At 43.3% G+C, this 27,847-nt stretch overlaps 1 long non-coding RNA gene across 1 annotated transcript; it reads right to left on the reverse strand.

Annotated features, from left to right (window-relative positions):
* Positions 1-13,462: 13,462 nt before the first annotated feature.
* On the reverse strand, positions 13,463-26,694 carry LOC128780529 (uncharacterized). The gene is made up of 2 exons (XR_008426447.1): positions 26,049-26,694; positions 13,463-20,881 (listed from the first exon to the last, which is right to left on the reverse strand). It is a non-coding gene; the product is annotated as an uncharacterized lncRNA (long non-coding RNA).
* Between the last annotated feature and the right edge of the window lie 1,153 nt (positions 26,695-27,847).

Consider the following 27,847-nt stretch of genomic DNA (forward strand, 5'->3'; position numbering starts at 1 on the left):
AGTTACCGTGCACTGTACATTAGTGGCAGGTGCACGCTATCAAGCTTCATTTTCATCGAAGACCCTCATTTTTCCATTTTAAAGTACTCTGCCCAAGTGTTGGAAAATAAATTAGTCGTTTGCAATTGAACAACGCCTGCAGACACGTTCCTTAGCAGTTAGACGGGGACACGGCTTCAATTATAGGCCACTCCTCCTTCTCACCCGGACGGTTGCAAGGAACCCTCCTCATTCGGCGAAAAAAGTCGGAGTGTAAACCGCCTCTGTAGACTGCCTTTCCCAGAGAGGGAAGGGGGCCCCGCTGCAAGACGTTCTGAGCCGCAAGGGGTCAGCACCCCCGCTTCTACTAAAGGGTGAACGCGACCGACAGAGAAGGGGCGCCACGGCTTCTCCCAGAGATCTCAGCCCCTCCTCCTCCCTCACGGCCCCTCCATCTCACACCGCCTCGGGGAAACCCGGGCGCGGCGCGGCCTGGGCCACTGTACCCCCGCAGCGCGGGGCGGGACTCCAGCGCTTTAAAAAGGCGCCCTCTGCTGTCCGCTCCCAGCCTTTGGGTAAGAGGGCAGGCGCTTAGGGGCCGGCACAAACTTTTCACCCGGCTCACAACCTGAAGGCCCAACTCCCAAGAGTGCCTCGCGTCCCGGCCGGTGTTCTGTAGGCAAACCCCGCGGTCGGAGAGGGTGGGCATCGGATAAGGAATCAGTCCCCTTCCCCTGGCACCGGCGCGCGGAGAACCGGGGCGGGTGGGGGGGGGGCTAGCGCGCTGCCCCGGCCGGCGTGCGGGGGGGCCCCCAGGGCGGCGCTTTCCGCGGAACAGTAGAGGGCGGGAGGGGCCCTGGTCTCTGAAGGCAAGGGAAAAAAAAAAATCGGACCGCCGCGGGGCGTAGGCTGGCCGCGGGCTCTGGCCACCGCAGCCCAACTCAGTCCCGCACCTGCCCCACAGCTTGCCTTGGAGAAGGCGCGCGAATGTGGACCCCACCTGGGGAAGGGGGTGGCACAGAAGTGTTTCTCCGCCTCCCCTGGCCCCGTGCTCCCGCTGGGGCTTTGTTAGTTTGATTCTCTCTGAATCGCCTAAGGGCCGAGTCGTCCCGGAAAGGCGCGCGGGCACCTAGCCGAGGCCGGCGCGCTGCCATTGAAATCTGACACTGACGGACGAGCTAGGCCTGCTGCTTTCTTTGGAAGAGATGGGAGTCGCCAGTCTAGAGAAATGTGGCTGTTGGGTTCCCTAGGAATCGTTCTCCCCCGACCCCACTCTGCCCCCAACATTGCCTGTCTCCCCCACCCCAAATACATACCCACAGCACGCACGTGTTTTCTCTTTCCCAGTCCGCGTGCCAGGTGGGGAACCAAAGTTCAGCTCCAAGAATTGTGGAGGGGAAAAAACTGACCACGGGGAAGTGTGGCTTTATTGGGGTTGAGCCTTTTGTTTGGAGGCACTGACTGCAGAGACGCCTTTCATCTTTTACATTTAGGGCCTGGGGGTGACAGCAAGGGGGCCGAGGGAAAAGAACCTGGCTGAACCTGGCTACTTTTGTCAAGTTTCTGCACCAGCCTTCGGTGGGGGAGGGGGAGAAAGTGAGAGCAGGTTGGATGTCTTACAGGCAAGCAAGCAGGCAACAAGCAAATATTTCCAGATAGACAATGATGTGCGAAGCACTGAACCAAGCACCCGGCAGTTATTGAGAATAAAAATGGGAATTTGCAAGCTGATTAGAGAGTAAAATTTTAAGAAGAGATAAGTTGGTTTGATTAAAGATTCAAATGGATGCAGCCAGACTGGGCGTACTAACAAAGGGTGGGTAAAATTATAACTGGCTTTTGGGGTCTCAGACTTTCTGTACCTGGGCATCCATGGCTGCAAGTGAATTGCAGGTCAAAGGTTGTTCCATGTAGGCTCAGCACAGGAAACAAATATTGAGGAAAGTTTGAGGTGATGTGCCAAGAAAAAGAGCCAACCATTCACATTGGAAGAGAAAGGTGGACAAGTAAATCAAGGCGAGACTGAGAAGGTTGGGGGGTCTGGAATTAAGAGGATGAAGTAGGGAAACGTGTGCTTTGGGGCCAGACTGGACTAGATCTAAATCTCATCTCATGCCTCTTACAAATTGAGTCTCTGTTCCCCTCAGTGAAATGGGATAATTATGCCTCAATATTGTGGGGATTACACAGGGTTAAATGAGACAATGTCCTTAGCCCTAGTTAAATTCAGAATTAATGTAATCCCTTCTTCCCTTTCAGCTATTTCAAAATCATCCCCATAACCTGTAGGCTTCTTTGGGACATTTTTAAAGGTTCTTTGAATAAACATGTGGCTCTGCCCCAATTGTTTAGGTTCCATCAGTTTGGTTGCCTATAGACATTCTGGAGTCCATGCTATACTGCCATCTCTTGTAGCACCTAAATTATTTTTACAATAAATAATTGAGTCTTTTTCTACAAGGTTCTAGCAATTGACTTTCTGAGCCACTATCCTAACAGATCGGTCCATCTAATGCCAATAACATGTAGCATCGGTTTAATAGACTCGCAAAGGCTTTGGTCAAAAACTCAGTTTCCCATGATCAGGAGCAGCAGTTACCTTCTCAAACTCTACAGCTGTCTGTTGTAAAAAGCCATTTCATTTTATTAAGTGTCTGCTTTCCCAGACCTGAGCCTACACAGAACGACCTCTGACCTGCAATTGACTTGGGGACATACCCACAGTCAGAAGTTCTGAGATTGGGACTTGGAAAGGTCAATGCTCTGATTCAATACAGGTGATAGGAAAAACATTAATGAGTTTCAAAGTGGACTATAGGTTGGATTCCAGCTCTTCCCTTTCACTACTGAAAAAAGATACCTGGATTGTTGACTGTTGGAGAAAATTACCAAAAAGAAGTACCTAAGATCTCCAGATACACACCCATACACACACTGACTCACTGACTGACACGTGTTTTTATGACATAGAAGCACAATTAGATATCAGAGAATAAAACAGGGCTCTCCAAAGTGCAGTGCTGCCTCTTATCTATGTATATATGTGTGACTGTGTCGAATGAGGCCATAAGCTATAGTATCCACCTTTCCTGAAGTCTTTTCTCAATCCGTTCATTTATATAACTACACCTGAAGGTGATGGATAAGTAATATCAAAATTCTAGGATGAAGATAATTTTAGAAGGGAAATATTTCAGCTCAACATCTGAGCCAGAGCCTATGTTCTTTGAACATTAACCCCATCACTTTTTTATGATATAACGAAGGTTATGCCATATGGACCCTGGGGAATGGAGAGAGAAGTTTCTTCCTAAAGTTTAGAAATGTAAACTCCAGGAGAAAAACTCTGCTAGCCCCTAGAATATGATGGAACACATAAAATGCATTCCACAAATATTGGCTTCAACTGGTTTTTCCTCACAAAGCCCTTTTATCTAGTTATCAAGTCGTTCTCAAAAGCTGACAATCCAAAGCCATGTGACTTTAAATTTGATAACCTTATGGTGTTAGTTACACGGTGAAGGTTTCCTATTAATGAATCTCTTGTAGCATCTGTTGCAAAATGAGAATCTATTGTATTATTAGAAACACTCTCAGTCTATAGAAGCTAGAAGTGAAATGCCATTAAAATCTGAGTTCTTGATAATGCATTTACAAGCAGAAGCACCATGGCTAGACCCAGTAGGGGAAAGAAGAAAGTGAGGCACACATATTTACATCCAATGCCTTAACCCAAAGCTTTCTAGTGCTGAACTCCCAGGCCTTTGATATGTTGAGTTATTCTCAGGTGTAAACAGGAAGTATTCTGAGTAGAAATTATGGTTTGATTTGGAGCCTAAGTAGGTAAGGAAAAGAGGAACCAGTGAGCAACTGTACAATGCAAAAACTCCCCATGAAATTCAGTCCACCGCAAAATGTTACTATTCCCTGGACACAGACCAGCAAAAAATGTTTAAAGTACAATCATATTTATCATAAATAAATATTTTTATAACCAAATTAACAAAGCATTATCTCTATAGGTCAGATGCCAGATTTGGCAATAGCTACTTTACACCAAACCTTTCCATGTAATTTTATTTGTTGTGGTGAGATTTGGTTAGTTTGGTCCTTAAACCAATGTTATTCATATTTATAAAAGTATAAATCAGCTCACTTTTTGGCTTCTCCCATTGCATCTCTACCTCCTTCTTCTACCACAAATATTTCCTTAGGAAACATTGTAATACTCTACCATTACTTAAGGCTATAAACACCATCCTTTACCACGCCTTCAACACAGCAATGAGTTCACTTCTCCTGCCTGACCTTTCTCGATAACTTTTAAAAGGGACCCAAAGACAGCAGGGCCAACCTAAGTGGAGTGCAACAGAAGGCACTTGTATCTATAGTCAAAAGACCTGGGCTCCCCATGGCCTGGCTCCCCCACTTCTCTGTAAGACTTGGAGTGACTCCTCTGAGCTCCCTGAACCAATATTTCCCCTTCTGAAAAGGGAGAACTTGAAGTCCTACTTCACAGAGGTGTTGTGAGAATTGCGTGAGACCTCATGTATAAAATCTGAATATAGTTACCAAGCACATGGCAAGTACTTAATAAATTTACATTAAAGTAGATGGAGAATTATTTTGAAATAGAAAATTTTTAAGTAGAAAAAAAATGTACCGGCTATGGCTTGTAACCCCATGTCTTTACTTCCTTGTCTTTAAAATGGGGATAATGTATACCATATACAGTGGTAAAAAAGTTAAATGAGGTAATAGTAATAGTAAGTGATACATAAATATAATGTTATTATTTGTCTGTGAGAAGGGGTTTAGCCGAAGTGAGTAGTTATCAAAACTTCCGCTAACCCATCCTTCTATTCCAATCAGACACTCAAGCCTCTCGTAAGTCCCTAATCTTCAAGGAGCAGAAAGAAGCTAGATGAAGTCTTGCAAGTTAGATTTCTTAGTATAAAAGGCGCTTTTTCATATTAGAAGCACATTAAAGCTCCTTGAAGTCACCTATAGTTTCTCACCTACACTATCTCATTTAATTCTTACAGGGATCGGTCACTCTTTTAAAGGACGAGGGAACCTAGGCTCAGGAAGGTTAAGGACCTCGTCCTAGGCCACACAGCTACTCTTCTCAATGAAACAGGCGTCACTCCAGGAGACTAGCCTGAGGGGACACTTCTTAGTTACTCAAAACCCTTAGTTCCTGTATTTACTTCCCCAATTGCGCACTCCCAAAAAGCTCATTCTCAGCGCCTGCAGGACTCTCGCTGCTGCCAACACACCCATAACTGTGGGGTTCATATCTCAGGTTCAGAAGATGAAAGACGGTTCAGGACAAAACCACAACACCCCCACGCCCCGCCCCTCCCCCAGGCCCCGCTTCCACCGCGCCGGGCTCCCTTTCTGCCCCCTGCTATCTGGAACTTGCCTGTAGGTGGCGCCACAATTCATCCAGGGGAAAGCAAAGGGCGAGGACGTAGGTCACCAGCAGCCTGCCCCAAAGGCCAATTTAAAAAGTCCCTTGGCTTGAGGTCAGCACTGGAACCTTGGTAACGTGGACTTGAAACCCCCTCACCCCGCCCTGCCTCTCTGTCTCTCCCCACCCCAGCTCCCCTTGTCTCCCCTCCCGCCCGGGGCTGGAGCGGTGCGGGAGCCGCGAGCCTGCACTGCCCCTGCGGTTGGGCGCGGGAGCCGGGTCTCCGCGCGCTCCGGGCCGAGTGGGGCGCTTCTGGGCGGCGCTGCGGGCCAGGAGCCGTGCGCCTGCCCCTCCGCCCCCGGTCTGCACCCCCGTTTGCCCACAGCTGAGGCAGCAGTGGGGGGATGTCAGGAAAGTATGCCCCCGCGAGTGCTGGGAGGGGCAGCTTTAAAAACTTGTGAAAGGCCGTGTCCAAAGCCACCGAGGACAGAACTTGGGCGGGAAGGCGGCGGGAGTGCACCTGCAGCGCCCGGAGCGCGCGCCCTGGGGCGGGACGGGGGTCCGGTTACCCGCGAGCCCTGAGGCCCCCACCACGCACTCGCAGCGGGGGCTCGGACTCCGCGGTGAACAGGGGGAGCCCAGTGCCCCCCGCCCCCCGGGAACCCTGGGCTTTCGTGCTCCTCACCAGACGGCGGCGGGGCGGGAGCTGCGGGGGCCGCGCGGTCACCGCAGGGTCTTCCTTCCCTCCGTCCCTTCCCTGGGAACCCCAGATTTCTCAGCAAAACTGAATTCCCGGATTTTAATTCCAATCCAGCCGGGTAGGGTCCGGTTGAAGAAGTGGGCATCGGATGAAGGAAACGTTCCCATTTTACACTCCACCCCCCACGTCAAGGGTGAGGACGAAGGGAAAGCGGGAGCAAGGGCCTGTGCTGGGGAAGGCGACGCTGATCCGACAGTGGCCCCGGCGGCAGGGGGGGGGTGTCGTCGTGGTCTCTGTGCGCTCCCGCTGGGCCGTCGGGGGTGGGGGTGGATGGGGAGCTGCCGTGGCCGCCCCCGGCCAGGACGGCTCTTCCGCAGACAGAGAGCGGACCCGGGCCCTCGCAGGCCGAGAGACGCGGGCTAGGGGCATTCTCATTAGCACTGCCTTAGGAACACCCTCATCCTCCAAAGTCCCTCCTGTAGAGGCTTTGGAATGAACTAGATAAATAATTTTCTCCATTGGTTGTTTCTGAAGAAGACAGTCACTCGGTTCTTCTGAAATTGGGCGCTTTAGCCGGGAAGCAAATAGGTGGAGGCTCCTCTTGGAGGGTTTCTACCACCTGCGGTCGCACTGGGTGAGGACGGTGGAGGCGGTTAGCCAGGGCCCGTGGGCAGAGGTGCGAGTGGAATCGAATGAGGCTATGGCATTTAGTCAAGGAAGAAAAGTATCCACTGAAAATAGAATAGCTGAAAAAATAAACTGCATAAAGTTTATTGTTTTGCTTGGAGTTCTTTTCCTTATATGAAAAAGTAAAATACATGAGAGTTGGGTGTGTTTTTTCCCCAATTAGTGTTTATTATACTTTCTCAAAGGCCTTGAAAGAATTATTTTAGTGAATTTTAAAAACAGTAATGCTGACATTACTGGCCGCAAAGGTGTGCTGAACAGATCGGTAGACTCCAAAAGTTCAGTTGCAATGTTAACTCTCAAATTTGTATCCACTTTATTTTATTTTTAAAATAGGGTGGTGTTTTTATTAACTCATAGTTCAGGATGCAGGGAACACTGAGAAGGAAAGACACTAAAGGAAAAACAGAGCAATGGAAACAAAAAGAGAGAGGAGATTAACTGTAACAGTCTGGTCTTCAACGAGCCCCAAGTCGGGTCCTAATGCAGTGCACGTTTCTGGTAGCACTAACTTTACCGGGAATATTGGTGGGCCTGGTCTGTAAGTCTGCCTAAGAAAGGATGGACTTAAGTAAATTTACTTTTTTGTGTGAAAGTCTAGCACTTGCTTATGTATTAGCCCGAACAGGAAAAGGGGTCCTCCCAATCTCCGAGGCCAGAGCTGACTTCGCTGCTTTAAAATCATCAGGTGTGCACAGCATCCCCGTTGCCAGCATCACCCGGTGCTGGAGCCGGGACGCGGTGGGCAAGAGAAACAGTTGACGGGGCTGCAGTGTGTCCTGAGTACCTTCCCCTGGCATTCTAGCAGACTGAGACTGGCATGTTGAAACTCTCCTCCTGATGTTAGCAAAGCTGAGAGATCGTGCTTCCTACAAACTTGCCCACTTTGCACCCAGCACTTTAGTATAAAGGATGAAAATAACATTTTATCCCATAGGAGTAAAATGTAGGCTTTAAAACACTCCCAACAGGGGTTGAAAACATGTCAAGGGCTCAAAGACAAGCTTGTTGTTGCCCATAGGGCAAGTGCAACTTTTCAGGGCAAAGAGCAAAAAACTTTATAAGAGTTAGAACCACCATTCAAACAGATAATTTGAGCAAGTGTTACAAAATAGCCTGGTTACCAGAAAAGGAGCAGAAATACTTGAGGTGCTTTAGGTTTTTGAAGGGGGTATAATTGAAACTTCTTGCACTGTAGTTTGAATGTTTTAAGGTATGTTGTAAGCAGTCCTTATGCTCATGAAGCTAGAAGGCTATATTTTCTGGGCAAAATATTCTTAGTGATTTATGCCCCCCCACCCCGAGTTATGGGATCTAAGACCTTTAAAACCCCCTTACCTGAAAAATCACAAAAGTAACAAACCCTGCAACGTTCCTCTCCAGTTCATTATATAAAATACAAAAACCTTGAGCACAAAATAATTAAGGTGGTTCTTTCTCCCAGAACGAAACTCCACGGAAAATGTCTACAATTGAGGGCTGTGTTAGAGCCCATTTCTTAGTGACTGGCGGGTAGCAAGCAGGGGGGGGCGGTCAGACAACAAGCACACACCTTTGCCTGCCCTAGCACCCACATTCCCACTCTGGGTCCATACACTGCCAGCGAAGGAGCAAGGACATATCCACTTGAGGTATGTGAGGAGCAAGGCTTGATTCAGGGGCCAAACACATGCCCATGAAATACTAAGGGAGGGGAGCTTAACTCTGGGCGTCGTTGGGAAGGACTACCCCAAAAGAAGTCTGGGACTTCCAGCGATCAGTGAAAAGCAGCCTTGGAAGTCTGCAACCTGTCAGCTCCAGGGACAGCCACTATATCCCCCAAGCCTCACAGCCCTGTAGTATCAGAGCTGTGGTTCAAAAGTTGGACACTGTGGTTTTTAACGGGGGCTGGGTCCTGCCTTCCCCCTTCCTTTTCAGCAGCCTCTCTTCCTAAGCAGATTTGTTTTCCCATGCATCTCTGGCAAGTCGCTTTTAGGAAATCTTGCCTCTGCAAAATGGTTTAAAAATGGTGATGTATTGCAGCCTTATTAGGTCTCCTTCCAGAAAGGTGTGCAAGCGGCTCTGTTTTCCTTAAAGAACTTGATGGTCTGAGCAAAGGGCTGACCCAGGGATCGAGTCCACTATCCACTCGCCTGAAGGCAAGGTGTTTTGTTTTGAATTTTGTTGTTTGGTTTGTTTGGTTTTTTAATGCCTAGGAGTTTTTAAATTCACACAATGCTCTCTCCAGAAAGAAAAAGGAAAAAAAAAAAAAAAGAGCATTGAACGTGTGCCCTTCATTACAAGGCACCCCTCTGAGAGAAGATGCTACAGGTAGTGGAATCACAAATTAATATGGAGAAGTCGGCCTGCTGGGCCAAGTTCCTGGGGCAAGAAAACGCTGCGGGGAGGAGACAGAAGTTTCATGGGTCGCCACTAGGAATGGGGGCGGCAGTGCAGAGAACTTTCTAAAGTTCAGTTTTGCTGGGCATCTGATCTTCCTCCCAAGACACTTTGCCCTGGGAGCTCCGCGGGTTTCAGCTTCCACCGTGAAAGTAAGGGTCCGATCTGCCGCATCGCCCCGTCCTTCCCCTAGAGATGTGCCAAGCTGGCAGCCAAAAGCAGGGCGCGGTTTGGGGGTCAACTCCGAGGCCAGAGGGCGGCGCCCAGACACTGCACACCCAAGCCTCCTCTAGCACCCATAAGGTCATGACCTTGCCGGGCAGCTCCAGTGCCTCCGCTGTCCCTCCATCCGCCCTTGACCCTAACCCTTCGCAGGGCCTGGAGTCCGTGATCCCCGTCGTCTGGGTCAGTGGTGATTGGAGAGCCGAACTGAATTTATTTACTCTCAAATTCCCCCAGTACCTCCGAAACTGGGGAAGTCCACGAACCACTGGGGATCGTAATCAGTGAAGTCTTCACCCAGCCGCAGAGTTCACAGGATGCTCTGCGAGGCCAGGCGCCTGCGGCTTCTGAGTGCCAAGTTGCTGTGGGCGGACAGGAATGAAACTCGTCTGTTTTCCCGCTTTGGTCTCCCGCTCTGAAATATTTTAAAAGGACAAGTGCCTTGCTTTGGTATCTTTTCAGGCACCTTACTGCACTTCTTTAGAAGAAGGGCTGTGCGCTTGTGATAATGATGGAGGGGGAAGGAGGAGGGCAAGCAGGCGGAGCAGAAAAGCAGCGCACCCTCTTCTATTGATTTATTTATTTCGGATATTCAGTTAATCAGACTGACAAAGTAGAGTCGGCGCTCAGGCTGGAGCTTGGGACAACTGAACTTTTCTCCCAATGCTTTCAGCAAAAATACGCTTTCTGGCCAACAGAAATCTTAGCCAGCGCCTGACGCCCTCTAAACTTGTTGCAACCCCGTCATCCCAGGCCTGCCAGCCATCTATGGGGCGGTCTCTGAGTGAACAGTTAGTGCAACTGGGGCTTCAGGTGCCACAGGAGGAAAGAAGTGGGACATTACTTTCCAACAAGTAGTGACGTAAGCCTGCCAGTGCCTACCTTGTTCTGGAAACACCTAATCTCCACTTCCTCTATAAAGCTTAACTGTAGCGTGCCTCCAATCCCGAGTTGCAAACACTAGAAGAATTGCTCCCTTAAGCATTCCATGCCTATGACCCTTCCTAAAGCCCTGTTCAAGTCTGCACTCTGTGGGTCATTAAGAGAAGAGAGAAATTCAGGATGTCGCTTTTTCCCTTTAAGCTAATAATAACACAAAGGGAGCACGCCAGAGATTTGGGATTGTTTTGACTTCATAATTCAATGACAGGGACTAGGCCTGAGGTATCAAGTTGTGTAGGAAACAAAGTATCACAAGAGGAACAAGTAAGAACAGATGCCTTGGAAACTGTTCTCCAAAGAAAACCTTGGCTTCCTCCCACCTGGATAGTCAAGACACACATTAATAAGTATGCACTCAGTGCACGGAGCCGATTCTACATATCTGCATTGATCTGGTCAGGAGGACCATTCTCCAACTTCATAACTATTGCATGCATGTGAAGGGAGTTTTTGCAGGGAATGTACTGGCCTATTCTTAATAATAAAGACTTTTGAGCTTCTTGCTTTAAGCTGACATAATAAAAGCCAGATAAAATCCAGTTCTTAGAGGTATTATTGAAATCCAGGAGCAGTTCAAAGATCCCTCTGTTATATCTGACCTTGCTTTCTCTGTGTTTACATTGGACAAATGATAACCTCTAACATTCATTGAGTTGTCTGTTACGTGTGCCATATTCTGTTCCAAGCACTTTAATATGATAACTCATTTAATCTTGAACAGCCCTGTGAACTAGTTACTGTCATAATCCCCATTTTATAAATGTGAGGAACTGAGGCACAACTAAACTAGGTAATTTGCCTATGATTACTCAGCTAGTACATGTCAAAACTAGCCAGTGGTTTGGTTTAGTACCCACACTCTTAACCATGCACTACACAGATAAGAGCAGTATTAAACAGTGCTCCCTACTTGAGATGCTGCTTGGAGTTATTTCCTGAAAAAGTAGACAGGGAGTAATTAAGCCATTAATTTGGTCAATCTGGACAGCCAATCTGGCACAGAAGGACACTTATCCACCAAAAAGTTATTGTCTCTGAATTACCCAAGTGATTTAATACATTTTCATATACAAATTATAAAAAATTAGGAATATTGAAAATTGTTTCAATTCCAAAATCCTTTTGGCTGATTTTTGAAAAGTCTTTTCCCCCTTCCCGAAAAAGAATTATAAGATTACATCGTCATTCTCAAAAAGCATTCATTATATGCTATATATACTTCAGACCTGGGACAATAGCAGCTCTTAATTTTAATATAGACACAATCTTTACTGTTAAGGACTCATCATTTTCATCACCACCCGTTTAAGCAGATGCCACCTGAAGAGTGTGACCTCTTTTTCTCTCTACATTACCTCACCACCGCCACCATCATCCCCTCCCAGATAGAATCATGGAGTGTCAGTGGGGGAAAAAACAAAAAACAAAAAACTTAGAAAGCATATCATTTACTCTCTGTGATTTTACAGATGAGAAAAAGAGACCTACCCCAGCTTACAGACCATGCCCTGGCTGGGACCCAGCACTCCTCAGTCCCAGTTCAGCCCTCTTCCCCCAAACCAAATTGACCCTTAGTGTTCATAAAGGCATTTAGACTAAGAGCACACTTTAAAAAAAAAAAGTTTCAACAACCCTTTTTTGACCCAAGATATATAAAGAAGGGGCTGTCTTACGCCTTTCTTCCTTTCAGATGTGTTCCTGGAATGTCTTCACCAGATGTTTACCCAAGAAATTACAGTCGCAGAGTCTTCGACATGTGTCGTGCATTTTAAAAGCAGCATTTTAGATCTGAACCCAATTAATGATTTTCTTTTCTTTTATAAAAAAAGGGGGGGTTTAGTGCCTGCAAGTGATCAGAGTCTTTACAGAGTCTGTGTTAACGTCACTCACTTTCACTCTGGGACGTGCTAGTCTCACAGTCTAGTTTTGTTCAGACTTTATTTTGCTCCAAGCTGCATTACAAGCCACTCGTCCACGCTGCAAAAGGTGGGGGTAGGGGGCTGGGACGCCGGCCCTTGCTATCCCCCCCTTCATATACGTGAAGCAATCTGGAAGCGTTCCTCTCTCTTTCACACACACACACACACACACACACACACACACGTGTACCATGCATGTGTGGGCGCCTATGGATCCGTGTATAGGCGCGTTTATGATTTAAAGTGACAGGACCAAGAGCTCGACTGAAGAAGTGACTTATTTTGCGTGATAAATCAACTTGATTGTCTCTACACTGTACTTCCATTATTCACCCGAGCACTCGGTGGTTACCGCGGACGTGCCCTGCGGCAAAAATGTCCTCGGAGCCGCTAATTTTGTGGCCACTGCGGCGGCTGCGGCGGCGCGGGGGCGCGAGCACGGATTGATTTTTCAAGATCGCGTCTCCTTCGGTGCAAGTCACCAAATCCGAACCTGGTGACTGCACGAGCCTCGCTGGATGCAAGTGGACTGGGTTATGTACCTGAGATTTTTTTTTTTTTTACATACTTTTTTCTTTGGAGGGAGGAGCCGAACAGGAGGTGTAGGAAGGGAGATAACCCTTTTCTGTTTTATTGTCCTTTCATGCTCTTAAAAAACAAAAACAAAAACAAAAAAACAAGATGAAAATGGCTACCACTGCTTTCAGAGCACTGGGGGAGCCAAACCACCGAAGACATGGAGATGATACCTAAAATCCCCTTTCTTCCCTCCATCCTTCCCTGTCCCCCACCCCCCACCCCCCTCCTGTCAGCTCTGCGACAGCCCCGGGAGAAAAATGGCCAGAGGCACTTGTGCGGGTCATTTGTCCTCACTCTCGATTTTTTTCTTCGGACAAGTAGTCACCAATAATCCTTTTCTTTTTTTTTACAAACTGGTCCTTTTTTTTTTTTTTTGCCTCGTTTTGCATTTTTAATAAAACTGTGTCCAGAATATGTTTGGCTTTTCTTCTGCTTAAACACCTAGCGAAGCAGCGGTCCTCGGAGAGCAGGGGGTTGGGGGCGGGGGCAGTCTCGTTACCAGATCCGTGGAGATCACCTGGGGCAGACACAGCCCAGTGGTTACTGACACCTTTTTAGTTTTTTAAAGGAAGCCGGCTAATTAACAAATTAATTACCAGATGTGTATTGATGCCTGCGAGTTTTAAAAAAGCACATCCAGAATTTCACGTTCACGTATTTATTACTGAATTGCTGTTCCCTGGAGTCGAGCATATGGATCATACCAGACTGATCATTCACATTTAAAATTTGGGATTCCAAAGACATAGGAGACAGCTTTAGAGTCCCGCTTTGTTTGCGGGGATAAAACCTGACTGTTCTTCCAGGGGTTGGGAAACCTGTTCCCATTCATAAAAGTGACATTGACATATTTATTCTAGATTTTTACTTCTCCAGAGCTGCCTACAAAGTTATAGCCAAATTGGGAAGATAGTTGCACTGTCAAACATAGTGTTGCATAATAATAATTTAAGCAACTGTGTCTTTGTTTAAGGTGATGTAACTTTCCCAAAGTTTGTTTGTAGCTTTAAAGAGTTTAAAAGCAGAGCTGATAGCAAATGAATACCTATCCTGAAGAAAGTGAGCAGGATTCAGCCCACTGGGTTGGGCTCCCCTGTCCTCATCTTTATCTGCAATCCCAACCTGTAGATACCATGGGTGGGGTGGAAAACGACCCCATTTTCTTTGGAGAAAGTGGGAAGAAAGAGGCCAGGCTGAGGACTTGACTACCTGATAAAGTCTGCCTGAATTGTGTTGATATGAAAGAATACTTCTGTTCAAAGCAAATTAAAAAGCCAGATGCAGCAGCGTGGTGAAAATCCAGCTCAGTGAAATGTGAACATAGAACATGGTTGAAATACAGCTTTTTTAATGAGTATGTCTCAAGTAGTAAAAATGAGTGCAAATAAATTCAAAACTAACCATGCCATTTGCTCCAACATTTAAAACATACTAAGTTGGGCATGTGTTTGGGCTGCTGTTTCACAGCCCATGATGTGTAGGCAGGGCACAATTTCCATGTTAGAATGACTTGGAGATAGAAGGGTATTTCAATTTAGTCATTAGAGCTGAGACAAATGAAAGTAGGTTAAAACCCCAGTCCATGGACAAGCGGCCTACGGACTCTGGGGAAACCCACCTTCTCTCAGGCAGCGACATCTCCACTGCCCGTTTCGTAGAGACCCAGATCCCAGGCCTCAGCGTTGGGCGTGACCCTGATGTATAACTATCAAAGACGATATAGAAAGATATTAATTTACTTATGCATATATGAAAAATAGCAAAGAAGCCTTTGTTGGTCATTAGGCAGGGCTCAAAACTTGGGAAACGCTCCTTCTAAAGTTTATCTGAATTAATGCTTTTTGTGCTATCTTCTATATAACCATGATTTGCCATTCATAGACACTCTATTCAGGCAGGAAAGTTAGCTTTTTAAAACTTTTGTGGTATCAAAGTTTTTTAAGGAAAAAAATCACAAGTGAAGCTTTCTTATTACAGGAAAAGTTGAGTAAAATTCTTAATGTGTTGCTGCTTTAGAAATAAAGTATCTAAATACTATGAACATTAATTAAGGTATTTTTTCAATTAATAAATTATGTTTTTATTTTTAAAATAATATAAAATAAGATAGTAAAAAAACCCAGAATTTCTCATGTTGGAATTGTTCTATCAGTAAAGCACTTTTTGTTTTAATTTAGGATTGTTGTGTTAAATTTTCATATCACAAACTGTGAAACAGAGGCTTTTTTCATTTCAAAGTTAATTCAATTATTTCACCTATAGTCCATGGAAGTCTATTACTATTGTACCTAGCATACTCATTAAGATAAATAGTATGTAATATTATACAACACAATTTTTTAAAAGTTAAAGCAAATAACTTGAGCAAGTTGAAAGAACTGGAGTGACCAAGTAATAATGTCAAAACAATACAGTCACTTGTCACACTATGGGTTTGAGTCACTACTGACTTTCAAATTTACAACAGAAAAAGAAAAGGATGTTTCATAAGCTCTTCAGTGCTTTTCCAATAAAGAACATTTAGCTTGGGAAACAACAGGTGTTTGTAGTACTGTTATTATCTACCAAGGAAAACTCTCTTCTGTTCATGTTATTAACAGTACAATATTTTAAATAGCACCTGATATATGTATACAGATATACATAGATATAGATATGAGTATTATAGATACATAGATATAGATACTGTTATTACAATGAGACTCAATTATCTGTAACATAAAATTCAATTCTCAAATTTTGACTTTGAGAGGCCAAATTGAACACTAATGGCTATATTTTTTACATGTTGTGAACCAAGTATCATATATATTATATTTTCAGAATTTACTCCATTATACTGTGATGTCTGAATGCAGGGTTTACTGTAGTCTGATGTTCAAATAGAGACCTCCAAAAGGTAGTCCTGACGGAAGGCATCAGACTAGAAGGGAGAGCGGCGAGGCAGGCTGTGCCCACTGTCTGGCGCGATGCCACGCATCCGCTGTGCGTCCTGACTTGGAGAAGGCTATGCTGCTCGGGCCTTCTGGCAAAGCAGGTAACTCAGCCTTGTCTACAGTCACTTGTCTCTCTGATGACCACTTATTTGTCCTGCATCCCCAAACCTAATGGAGTGCCTGGCTCAGCAGCATTCAGTACATGTTTTCCAGACTTGAATTTATTTGACAGTTCAATTTTTTTCTTAATTTTTGATAGTGAGTATGAACTTTGGAAGTGGATAGAGCTAGTATAAATACTTGGGCAGAAAACCAGTTGGGAGATTTTTGTTTCTATATGCTATCTCACGACAAATTAAAATGTTTGATTTATTGTCAACTTTATAGCTCTTGGGAGGACCAGCAAACTAATAGGAATAATGTTAAAACCAGAAATACCATTCTTTGGCTGCTTTCTGGAAAAAGTACTTTTTTTTAATATACCAAAAGCATACCAAGTACCTTACAAACTTTAAGTTTTCAGCTCTCAGCCTGGCCCTGCTTGCAACAAACTGGCTATGTCAAGCATCTTTGCCAAACGGAAGCACACTTTATAACTTCTCCTCGCTCTCATTTCAGTTTTCTTTCCTTGGTGAACAAAAGTGAAAACTGCCAAACTGCCAGAATTTGTTGAAGGTAGACGCCACTCTTTCCAGCACTATTTTACTGAACACGGCATTAGTTACTGAATGAGTCTTAATGTCTGCAGTGAACCAAGGCGTTATCGTTTCATATTAAAAGTCAGTATTTTTTCCAAACAACTTGTTTCTGCATTCACGTGATCAAAGATAGAAACCAACCACTTTTCTTCACCCATGCCAAAGATCAAGTGCTGGCTTCATAGGTACACAATGGGCTGATGCAACTCACAACTTCCATTGTAAAAGAATAAGGGGCATATAAAAAAGGAAAGCAGCATCACTGCATAATTTTGTGATTTTTATAATACTACAATATTTGTATTAAAATATTATATAACATCAGAAATAGACTATTTATATCCCAATTAAGGAAAAACTCCACTTAATCAAATAGGAACCCTCTGAAGTTTTCTTATACAATAGAAAGTATTAAATTAATACATGGTATTTATTTCTTCAACATTGCAATTAAAGAGGTAATAATCTCTACCCTGACTGGTGTTACTCAGTTGGCTGGGTGTTGTCCCACAAAGCAAAAGGTCTCCAGTTAGATCCCTGGTCAGAGCACACGCCTGGGTTGCCAGTTAAGCCCCTGGCCCCCTAGTGGGGGCGTGTACAAGAGGCAACGGATCAATGTTTCTCCCCCCCCTTTCTCCCTTCCTTCTCCTCTCTCTAAAAATAAATAAATAAAATCTTGTTGAAAAGAAAAGAGGTAATATTCTCCTATGACAACTTTTTAAAATTGCTTTAATATCATAGTTGTAAAATATGAATTGGCAAACTAGTGACTCGAAAACATTAATACATTACCAACCATGGTGACTGTTTTTCACAGCTTACGGAAAACGGTGGCCGAATGTTTTTCATTGAAAGAAGTGTAGTATAGTTTTATTTACCTCTAAATGTCTTTTGTTCCAGGTTAGGCAGTTAGGCTCTGGGACATCTTGACTAGTTTTCCCACTTTCAAAGTAAAAGGAAAGACTGAGATAATAGAGTAGAAAAAAGATAGGTTCCTTGTTTCAAACCCTACAATCTGTTTTCCACACCATGATCACAGTGCGTTTTCTAAACAAAGTGTTTTCTAACACTGATCTTGTTACCACCTTCTTTGAGCCCCTTCAATGGCTCCTCATTAACAGCAGGATAATCTGAAATCTTAAAAATTGGTCACGAGGCCCAGAGTGTTCCGACCTGTATTTACCACTTCTGCATCATCTTGGTACCTGCTCTTCCACTAGCTTGTATTCCATTTTATTTCTTCTTTCAATTATCACTCCAGATTTCCTTTTCCCCAACCACCCCACTTACCTCCCCATAACTCATTTATCTTTGAGTAAAACCTACTCTGACATTCAAAAAACCTTTCCAAAATGAATGAGTAAGCCCATATACCAAAGGAAAGAGGCCCAATTATAGACGTCTGAATTTTAAAGGACCTTGAACATCAACTAGTTCAAAGATATCATTTTTCAGACGAAGAAACTGACAGTGGTTCTGATAATCAGGTGACTCCAACGATTACACAATAGGGGAACTGGGTTTAGAATCCAAGATTACTGATATTCATGAAACCAACTCTGTAAGTGAAACAAGTAATTAAAGAATTTGTTAAATTTTTTCTCCAAAGATAAACTAAGATTGCTATTTCCTCCTCAAAAAATTAAAAATAGAATTACCATAAGATCCAAATTTTCCACTTCTGAATATACCCAAAAGCATGGAAAGAAGGGACTCAAAACAGATACTTGTATACCATGTTCTTAGCAGCATTATTCACAATAGCCAAAAAGTGAAAGCAACCCAAGTTTTCATCAATGGATGAATGGATAAACAAAATGTGGTTTATACATACAAGGGAATGTTATTCAGCCTGAAACATGAAATTCTGGCACATGCTACAATATGCATGAACTTGAAGAGGTTATGCTGAGTGAAATAAGCTACTCACAAAAGGACAAACACTGAATGACTCCACTTATAGCAGGTAAATGGTTTCTAGGGCCTGAGGGGAGAAAGAAATGTGAGAATATGATTTAATGGATATAAAGTTTCCGTTTCGAGGATGAAGAGTTCTGAAGATTGCCCTGGCTGGTGTGGCTCAGTGGATTGAGCACTGGCCTGAGAACCAAAGGGTCACTGGTTTGATTCCCAGTCAGGGCACATGCCTGGGTTGCGGGCCAGGTCCCCAGTGGGGGACACGTTAGAGGCAACCATACATTGGTGTTTATCTGACTCTCTTTCTCCCTCCCTTCCCCTCTGTCTAAAAATAAAACAAATAAAATCTTTTCAAAAAAGTTCTGGAGAGTGATCACAATGATGGTCGCACAACAATGCGAATACGTGTATTGAATGCCACTGAACCGTGCATTTAATCATGGTTAAAATGGTAAATGTTACATTATGTATATTTTACCACAATGAAATAGTTGTTGTTTCCCCAAGGCATCTACCAGGAGAGTGTCAGATCATGCCCTATCTCCCTAACCTGCCCACAAACGCATTCTTTTCTTTTTTTCTTTTTTTGTAATGGTTTTGGTTGACTCATAATCCTGATTCTTAGCTTAGTAACTAGGCTTTGAGCCAAGCTACCCACTTGTTTCTGTTGTGTATCCAACACAGCAACAACCTAACTCTACAACTTCCTTGCAGGACTTCCCTTTGCTGACCCCATTGTAAGTCACCTTATGAAAGAGAGGTCAAGAGAGGCTGGCATGCTAAAGGACAGGGGCTGGAAAAGCGGGTCTGAACTCAGTGTCCATGCCAAACGGGTTTTCCAGTTCCCATTTCTTTTCTTTGTACTATTTTTGTGGTGTGGGATGTGACCTTACAGTGAGTGTGAAAAATCCCAGGCTCAGAGGCAACAACCTCAACTAGCTCTCTCCTTTCTTTTTTGCTGGTTTTCTGTACCTACGGACACTAATGTCAAGCTAGGTACATTCTGATTTAGCAGTATCAGGGGCACTCTTATCACTAGCTCAGGGCACCCAAGGTGTGGTCGAGGAGTTTCTAAAAAGGTCATGTTATAAGATGCCATCTTTCCCATTCCCTCTGTCCTCGTGGTGGCTGAAATCTCACCCAGGGATTGACTACATGGTTCAGTGAAGCTTAGCAAAGACTGTCCTCTTCCTGTGAGCCCTGGTCTGCGTGGACAACGGCAGGGTGGTGGTGTTGGGAGGTTATGTGCTAAATTTTTGAGACCTCTTAATGTCTGTGTTGCTTTGAACAACTTTTTGAATTTGAATTCTATAATCATATGAATATTATGTTTCATAAGTTTTTACCTTTCCTTTTTAAAATTGATTGCTAAGAAACTCAAAGTCAAAATTATAAGTCAACCCTAGAAGAGTACATAGGATCTCACTGTATATATTTTGGATACTAATCTTGGCCCTAATTTTACCTTATATCTACCTTAATAGTGTCCTCTCTCAATAGATAGATAGATTGACAGATAGATAGAAAAATAGATAAGATAGATAGATACAGATATTCAGATATTTAGTTAGTTATATTTATCCTGCCTCTACTCAAAAAGGTCTTAGAATGGAGATTTGTGTATGTATAGATATAGGTAGGTAGGTGGATAGACAAACCCACATCTCTAAGGCAGGATAAATAACTCTAAATATCCATATTCTTTTTTCTGTGTTGTGTTATAAACAACTGTTGGTATAGGCCTTCATAAAATAAAAACGTAAATTTTGGACATTTCACATCCATGATTTCATTGAATTCTCACAAAACCTCAAGAAGTAAGCAGGACTGATGATCTTTACATTCACAAAGAAGGAAGCAGAGGAAGAGATTGAACTGCCCAAGGCCACAAAACAGCAGCGAATAAAGAACCTCATGGGCTCACAGCTATTAACACCAAGTCACAGTTCTAGACTGGTGTTCGCACCCCCACCCTCATTTATTTTTCTGAAAATTATCCTCTCACTGTCTGAACACGTCTGAGTAAATCTTTCAGGTACCAGCCCAGATTTTGTAGCCGTTCCTTCAATTTAGATAATTGACTGTTTTCTTTCTCCTATCAGATTCACTACCAATATTTCTTCACTTTCCCGGGCCTCTTTTCAACTTTGATACCAGAGACAGTTATTCACCCCTTTCCCATTCCTGCAAAATATTCTTTGCATGATGTAATGACACTGGCAGTGGAACTGGGGATTAATCCTTAACCAGCTGTGTGGCCGTGAGCTAGCCACTTCATTCTGCTAGCTTCAGTTTTATCATCTGTAAAGTCTGGTGGATGGAGACTTCTGAGCTCCTTTTCAGCTCTCCTTCTGTGCACTGTAAGCCCAGACTTGGCTACTTTCACTTTAGTCAAGATACAGATTTCCTTTCTTCGGTCATCCTAGCAGCTCAGTTTTGTGATACCATCTTTGGTCTTCAGGAACTTCTGCAGTTTGTTGTGGTGTGTGTCCAAGATGAGAAGGATGGGTCTGGAGGTGGGAGAAATGGGGACTTACTCAATGGTGTACAGTTTCAGCTATGCTAGATGAATACATTCTAGAGCTCTGCCGTACAACATAGTGCCTGGAGTTAACAATACAGTATTGTGCCCTTCAAGATTTGGTGAGAGGGCAGATCTCATGTCAAATGTTCTTACCACAGTCAAAATCCTGGGGTGGGGGACAGAGAGGAGCTCACAAGGAAAGTCTGCAAGGTATTGGTATATCTATTGCCTTGAGTGTGGTGAGGGTGCCATGAGTATTTGTATGCATTCAAACTTAACAAACTGTATACATTAAAAGTGGGCAGTTCTGTGAGTATCAATTACACCTCAATAAGCCGTCTAACAAAATTGATGGGTTCATGTATTTACATTTGACTCTGTATAGAGCAAGCTAACCATTAAAATGGTACTTTAGCCCTGGCTGGTGTGGCTCAGTGGATTGAGCACCAGCCTGCGAACTGAGGGGTCACCAGTTCAGTTCCTGGTTGGGGCACATGCCTGGGTTGTGGGACAGGTCCCCCTATTGGCTTGGGGGCCTGCAAGAGGCAACAGATCAAACAGATCATGCATATCTCTCACACATGGAGGCTTCTCTCCCTCACTTTCTCCCTCCCTTCCCTCTAAAAAGAAATAAATAAAAAATAAATAAATAAAATGGTACTTGAAACAATTTGAAGCCTGAACTCCTTTCTAAGCCAGACATCATAGTTAGAGCTTGGGATATTTCAGTTTCCTGAGCCTCAATGTCCTCATCGTGTGGTGAGAGTGACCATGGCTGATGCGTCAATCGAGAAGAAAGGAAGGGGGAAGGGGTAACATGCATGCAAGCTCCATGAGAAGCAAACTGAATGCCCTCCTATTTATACTTAAAATTTCCCCTTGCTGATAATGCCACGTCTTGCATCAGCCACACTCCTGACCCCCTATTTCATCAGAGTACAAGGCTGGAAAGGTAACCATTTGTTCATCTGCTCATTCACACATTAATTTACCAAACATTTATTGAGGATTTACCATAGCATTTTCCTTGTAGGAATAGAAGGATGAATGAAGTCACTGCACTTTCAAGGAGTTCATAGTCTAATAGACAAACATGCAAATAAGTAACGGACGGACAACGTAAAGAAAGCTGTCCTAGAGATGAGTATAAGATGTTAGAGAGCATAAGGAGGGATTGACCAATTCTGCCTGAGGGAGTTGAGAAGTAGCATTAAACTGATGCTTGGAAGAAAAAATAAGTGGAACAGGGAGAAAACTTTAGGGACTTGGGGCAGAAGAAATCACACAAACAAGGGAAGAGAGGGATAAACACATATGGTGTGTTCAGAAAATAATGTAAAGAGAAAAGTGACCTATTTAGTCTGGCTGGGATGAGAATAGCAGAGAGAAATTAGGGAAGAGGAGAGTCTGGAAAAGGAGACTGATAATAAAATCAAATGTATTTTGTACCAAGTTGGGGAAAATCCATAATTTTAGAGAAAGAACCATCCAAATGTATTTTGTACCAAGTTGGGGAAAATCCATAATTTTAGAGAAAGAACCATCCAAAGGTACCATGAGATTGTTTTATAATCTTGATTTAGTTATAGTAAAGGTACAGTATAGCCTACTGCTATATCAGAGACCTAAACACAGTAGCTTAAATAAGATCAAGGCTGGAGAAGCAGCTCTGCCATATGAGATCATTCAGGGTCCCAGGTTCCTCCCATGTTGCTGCTTTCTTTTCTCCAAGAGTATTATCCTAGTCCTTGTAATTAAAGTTTGGTCTCTCACACAGCCTCACTGCAGCCTTCAAGAAGGCCACAAGTTTACAACAAATTTATTTTAAGCAGGTGACATGGAAGTCGGACTCAACAACTAACTCCTCTAGAGTTCTACTGAGAACCTAATCACGTGTTGTGTCTTTCTGCAAGGAAGGTTGGAAAATAGGGGCACTATGCTGTTCATCTATGTATCAAAGAATAGAGAGAGAAGACATCTGAGGGGACAATACTCTGCCACAACTTGCTTATTTGGGAATCTCATCAATTCCTAGATTTAAATTTCTTTCTATTATATTTCCTTTACACTGACATGTTAGTCCTCTAATGCCAGTCTTGATTACTTAGGATTTACCAAGGCAACTCAAGAAAATGTAAAATATTTTTCTGTGTTCAATATTCAGCTTAGTTCAAAAATTAAAATTTTAAAATGATTAGAAAAGCATTGCAATTCTGAATTATGTTTTAACTCTGTAAGACTCTGATATTCTAGTCTCCACATCAATGCCCTGCAAGAGGATTCAGTTTTTATTTGGGTCAACAAAGCAGAATTCCTGGAAGAGCCTGCTGTGTTCAAGGCATAAGCCAGACTACCAAGAAAGCTGAGGCTGTCAATGGGGTTAGCAACCTAAAGTCACCTTATTAGATGTGTACCTGATTTTCGTGGCATGGTGGGGTGAAGTTACTGGAATGCAAATTTGTGGAGAGGGAAGAGGCAATATAAAGACTCAATCCATGTGAGCTGTTGTTACTGGTAATTATTTTTAAATCAGGTTTAAGGGTATAGAAGTGGCAATTTGGGGGGTAAGGAGAGACTTTCACTAACAGGTCTTATGATACTTTTTGTGGGTATTTGGACTTTAAGGAGAGCCTGGAAAAACTGCACTCCTAAATTGTCCCTGTTGATCGAAATCCCTAAAAACGGATGCCTACAGTGGCTCTCTCTTGCTTTCTCCCATCTCTCCCACCCTCTAGTCTTCCCTTCCTTTCTCTCTCGCCCATTCAGCCCTGCTGTGCTGTTCAGAACTTCATTTTCTCTCACTATTTTCTAATGAGTCTCTTTGCTTCCATTGCTAGAATAATCTTTCTAATTTGCAAATCTTACTTTGTATATATTTTGGTTAAACACGTTTCTCAAGTGAAAGTTTAAATAGCTCACAAGGCTCTCCATCATCTTGCCTCAGCCTGCCTTTTTAACTTCATCTCTAGTTACTGTAATGCAAGCTAATACTAGCTGGAGCAACTAGCCACAACCAAATATGTCTCCATTCACAGGCCCCCTGCACACAGTGACATCACTGTGCTTTCCTGGGCAGGAATGTCCTTCCCCTCCCTTGTCCACCTGATAAATGCACACTTCTGGCCCAACACAAATGTCATTTCCACTTTTTTAGCCTTCTCTGACTCTACCTGTACAACCAGGAAAAATCAGTCATTCTATCATCTGTATTTGTGTTGACATTTATGTGTATCTCAGTTGGATATAGCACTTATCACATTACATTATTATTTACCTTTGTGTCTTATCTCCCCCACTGGACTGAAAGCTTCTGAGAGTCAGGGATAATGTCTTATTGTCTTTATCCCCAGCTCTTAGCACATTCAATGTGACTAGAACATGGTACATATTAAACAGTAATAGTATTATTATTACAGCTATTATATATTGAATATACATAATGTACTGCGGAATTTACATATGTTATCTATGTCCCATTTTCTAGTTGAGGAATCTAAAGCTTACAGGGGTTAAATGAATAGTAGGCCCAGCATTAATAGCTAAGTTGGACTCCAAAGCTTATACTGCTTCGTTGTTTACTAGATGAAGATATAAAAGGTCACTTTGGAAATGGTGCTAACCTACCACATTAAACTGAGTTAATGAACTACAGACAAAGCAGGCAAAACTCACTATTACCACCTAGTGACAAGGCCTACCTAGCTTAGCACTGGGGCTTATTCAGGCCAACGCACCTACAGAGCAATGCAAAACAAGTTGATATCTCTTGTGCATTTCAAAGACTCTTAGGTCTTGGTAAAAAAGTCCTCCATTCTCACAATAGGTCCATGTCCCATTTCTCAGGTGTTACATAACCATCTAAAGGTCACACAGCCTATCACCAGTTGAACTAGGCCTAGAACATTTTTGGTTACTTAATTTTTTTTTCTTTTTACTTAAGCCACTTTATTCCATCAAGTGTATTTCTAGGGTGAAAGTAGTATATCAAGTGGAAATGAATGCTCAGTGGAGGCCAGAATTAAATGCCACAGACTTTCTAGAACAAGGCAATAGCTGAATCTATAATGGGTAGATCAGAACAGCAAAGCTTGTGTAATACCAAGGGCAGCCACAGTGCCCTACCTCTCAAGTAATGCTGCATCCATCCGTTAGCTAGTTGTAGAGTGCAACACTAAAGCCAAAATTGTGGTTCAATATAAAACAGGAGGCTTCTCTAACCTCTAATTTAACGGTGCAAGGTCCTGTTATTAATTAATTAGGTACCTTCACAAATCAGACAACTGCCAGGTTGCATCATATTCCTCTTGACTTGCTATTGGATAATTTTTATCAAGTGAACTAAGCACACATATTCCTGTCACTGAGTTATTCAGCAAAACGTCCTAAACTACTTAACTACCAAAAAGCAAACTTGTTTTTAAAACACCATAGCCTGTTTGTGATGCTTTCCATTTAAAGGGGCACTCCTTCTCTTTAGAGTTGCCCCCCTACCAACCACTGCACCAACATGTTTAAAACAAATACGTAAAAGGCTAACATTGAAATATCCAGATCACATGGCCTTATACAGCCTGGGTTAATGAAATAAGATGAATCAGTGAGACGAAGTACGCTATGTTCCAATAACTATCTTAAAAACACGCACCACACACAACCTTTTAAATCTTACAGCCTTTCTTTTGGGGGATGGGAGGTGGTGGGGTGCGTTAAACTTTGTGGAGCAAAGGTTTTGCAGGGATATTAACCAATTAGAAGATTGGCAATTAAATTAGAATTTCATTGCATCTTCTCTTTTAAGGAACAGCTTTATTCTTGAGGGAGCCCACCTAACAATTTTATGTTCAGGCATCTGCAGAGAATAGAGACAATGTGTTTTCCTTTCTGAACCTGGAGTAGAAGCTTCGTTTCGCTGTTAAATTCTCTGTGACATTTTGCACTCTCTTGATTTAATGTACCAAAAAGGATCTTTAACTCTTGGTCTACACCAGTGCAAATAAAGGTTAAATCTCACTAACCATCATGAACTAGCTAGTAACTCACGAAAGCTTACGGAAAAACAAACGGAAAAAGCAGGTGTACAGACTTAATTAAAACGTGCAAAACCCGCACAACCGCAGGCAAAGATACTGTGTAATCTCACATCTCCCTAGTACCGGCTGCGATGTCCGCAATCAGGAACTTCTACTGCGCCAAAAACACGATCCAGCGAGCCAGGCCTAGTAACACGGGAGCTTTTCTTCGGAACAGCGTCCCGACCGGAGCTTGCGCTGAATGCCCGGGCTCCTATTGGCCAAGCGCCGTGAGGGAGGAGGAGACTGGCGGAGAAAGCGACGGGAGGAGGGGAGAAGGGGGCAAGGCCTTTCCCTGCCCCCTCCCGGCCCCCTCCGCAGGCAGCCGCCTGCGCCTCGTGTGTGGTTACTATGCAAATTGCAGCGATTGCGGAAATAAACAAGGGCGTAGGGAGAGAAGAGAGGGACTGCGAATCCATTGCAACTTCTGCAAAGTCTCGTACAATCCAAAGCACACAAGGCAAAAGCAGAGAGAATCTGAGAACCAGCCAGCCCGGGTTGGATCGCTTTCAAAAGAGGAGAGAGAGAGAGACAGTGAGAGAGGCAGAGAGCGTGCATTGCAATTGCAAAAGCCTTCTGATTTGGAGTTAAAAAAAAAATCTCCAAGAAGCCTGCAATTGGCCAACAGCTTTTAAAAAAACCTCTTCCGGGTTTTCAACGGTTCCAAGTTTATTTAGATTTCTTTTAATGCAAAAAAAAGGACACAACAAATGAAGCAATTCGTCTGAACATTTTAAAGTTTCTCACGTACTCTTTTTACATTGCAATGGTACGTGGTACATCTTAAACTTTCTATTTTGCGTTTATACGGAATGCGTTTTATAAACAACAATAATGGTAGAATGATTTTGTTTAATGGCTAAGACTTTTAAATTTCTCTAGCTTGCATATGCATTTAAGTGATTGCTGGGTAAATGTCTATTGTGATGGTTTTGTTTTAAAAGATGTAGGTTTGTAAATGGCTTTATTTTTTCTGCGTGCATCAGAGACCGGGTTTCTTTTCTTTTCTTTTTTTTTTCCGAGATTTGAAAAAATTGCTGAGCTTGACAGATTTTTTTCCTACTAGCGCTTGCTCGGTTCCAGAAAGGGGGGGAAAATCCTGTACGTGCTCTGTTCTGTAAAAAGACGTCTGGCCTCAGCAGTCAACCTAACCCGAAAAGAAATGTCTGGACCTGGAGAATAATTGACGATTCGATCCTCTAATCAATGGGACAATATGGGAGATTGACAAAAGCTTTATCCAATCATGAGGAAGCTTGGGTGTACAATGGTTCGCAGGAGCCAAGGGGGCGGGGCAGAGGAGATCTGAAGTTCTCTGGGGCTTTGAAGGGGATGGTGTGGTTCAAGCTGTCAAAGCTGCAAGCTTCTTCCGGATTTAGCAGGCACAATAGGATAGAGTTTTCAAGTTTAAGAAGAAAAAAAAGCTGATTGGGGGATTTTTGCATGAATCTTATGCCTTCTTCACTGCCTTTTTGGAAAAGTTAGAAAAATTCTACCAGAGAAATATTTAACTTTGCATTAATTATTATTTTAAATTCAGAGAAGTTGTTAACTGTTGTGGAAGGTGAGGTTCAACTTTTAAAAATGTGTGACTTAAAAACTTCCCTAAACCATGGGACTGTAGTGAGCATTGGGAAGTAGCTATTGCATACTCAGCATTACAGAACTTGCTCTGATTATCTTAGAAGCTTTGGCTTTTCGAGTACTTGGAGGTATAGGAAAGCCTCTCTTGAACTCTATACAATAGTTTTAAAAGAGAGAACTTTTCACAAGCTGACTGACAGCTGTTTTTTTACATTTGAAAGGAAGAGGGAGAAAAGGTGTTGTTTTCTTGAGTGTTTTTTTAAAATTCTTCTGTTTAAATATATGGTCAGTAGCAAATG

The sequence above is a fragment of the Desmodus rotundus genome, chromosome 3 (assembly GCF_022682495.2).
Source record: "Desmodus rotundus isolate HL8 chromosome 3, HLdesRot8A.1, whole genome shotgun sequence".
In the NCBI taxonomy this organism is placed as follows: domain Eukaryota; kingdom Metazoa; phylum Chordata; class Mammalia; order Chiroptera; family Phyllostomidae; genus Desmodus; species Desmodus rotundus.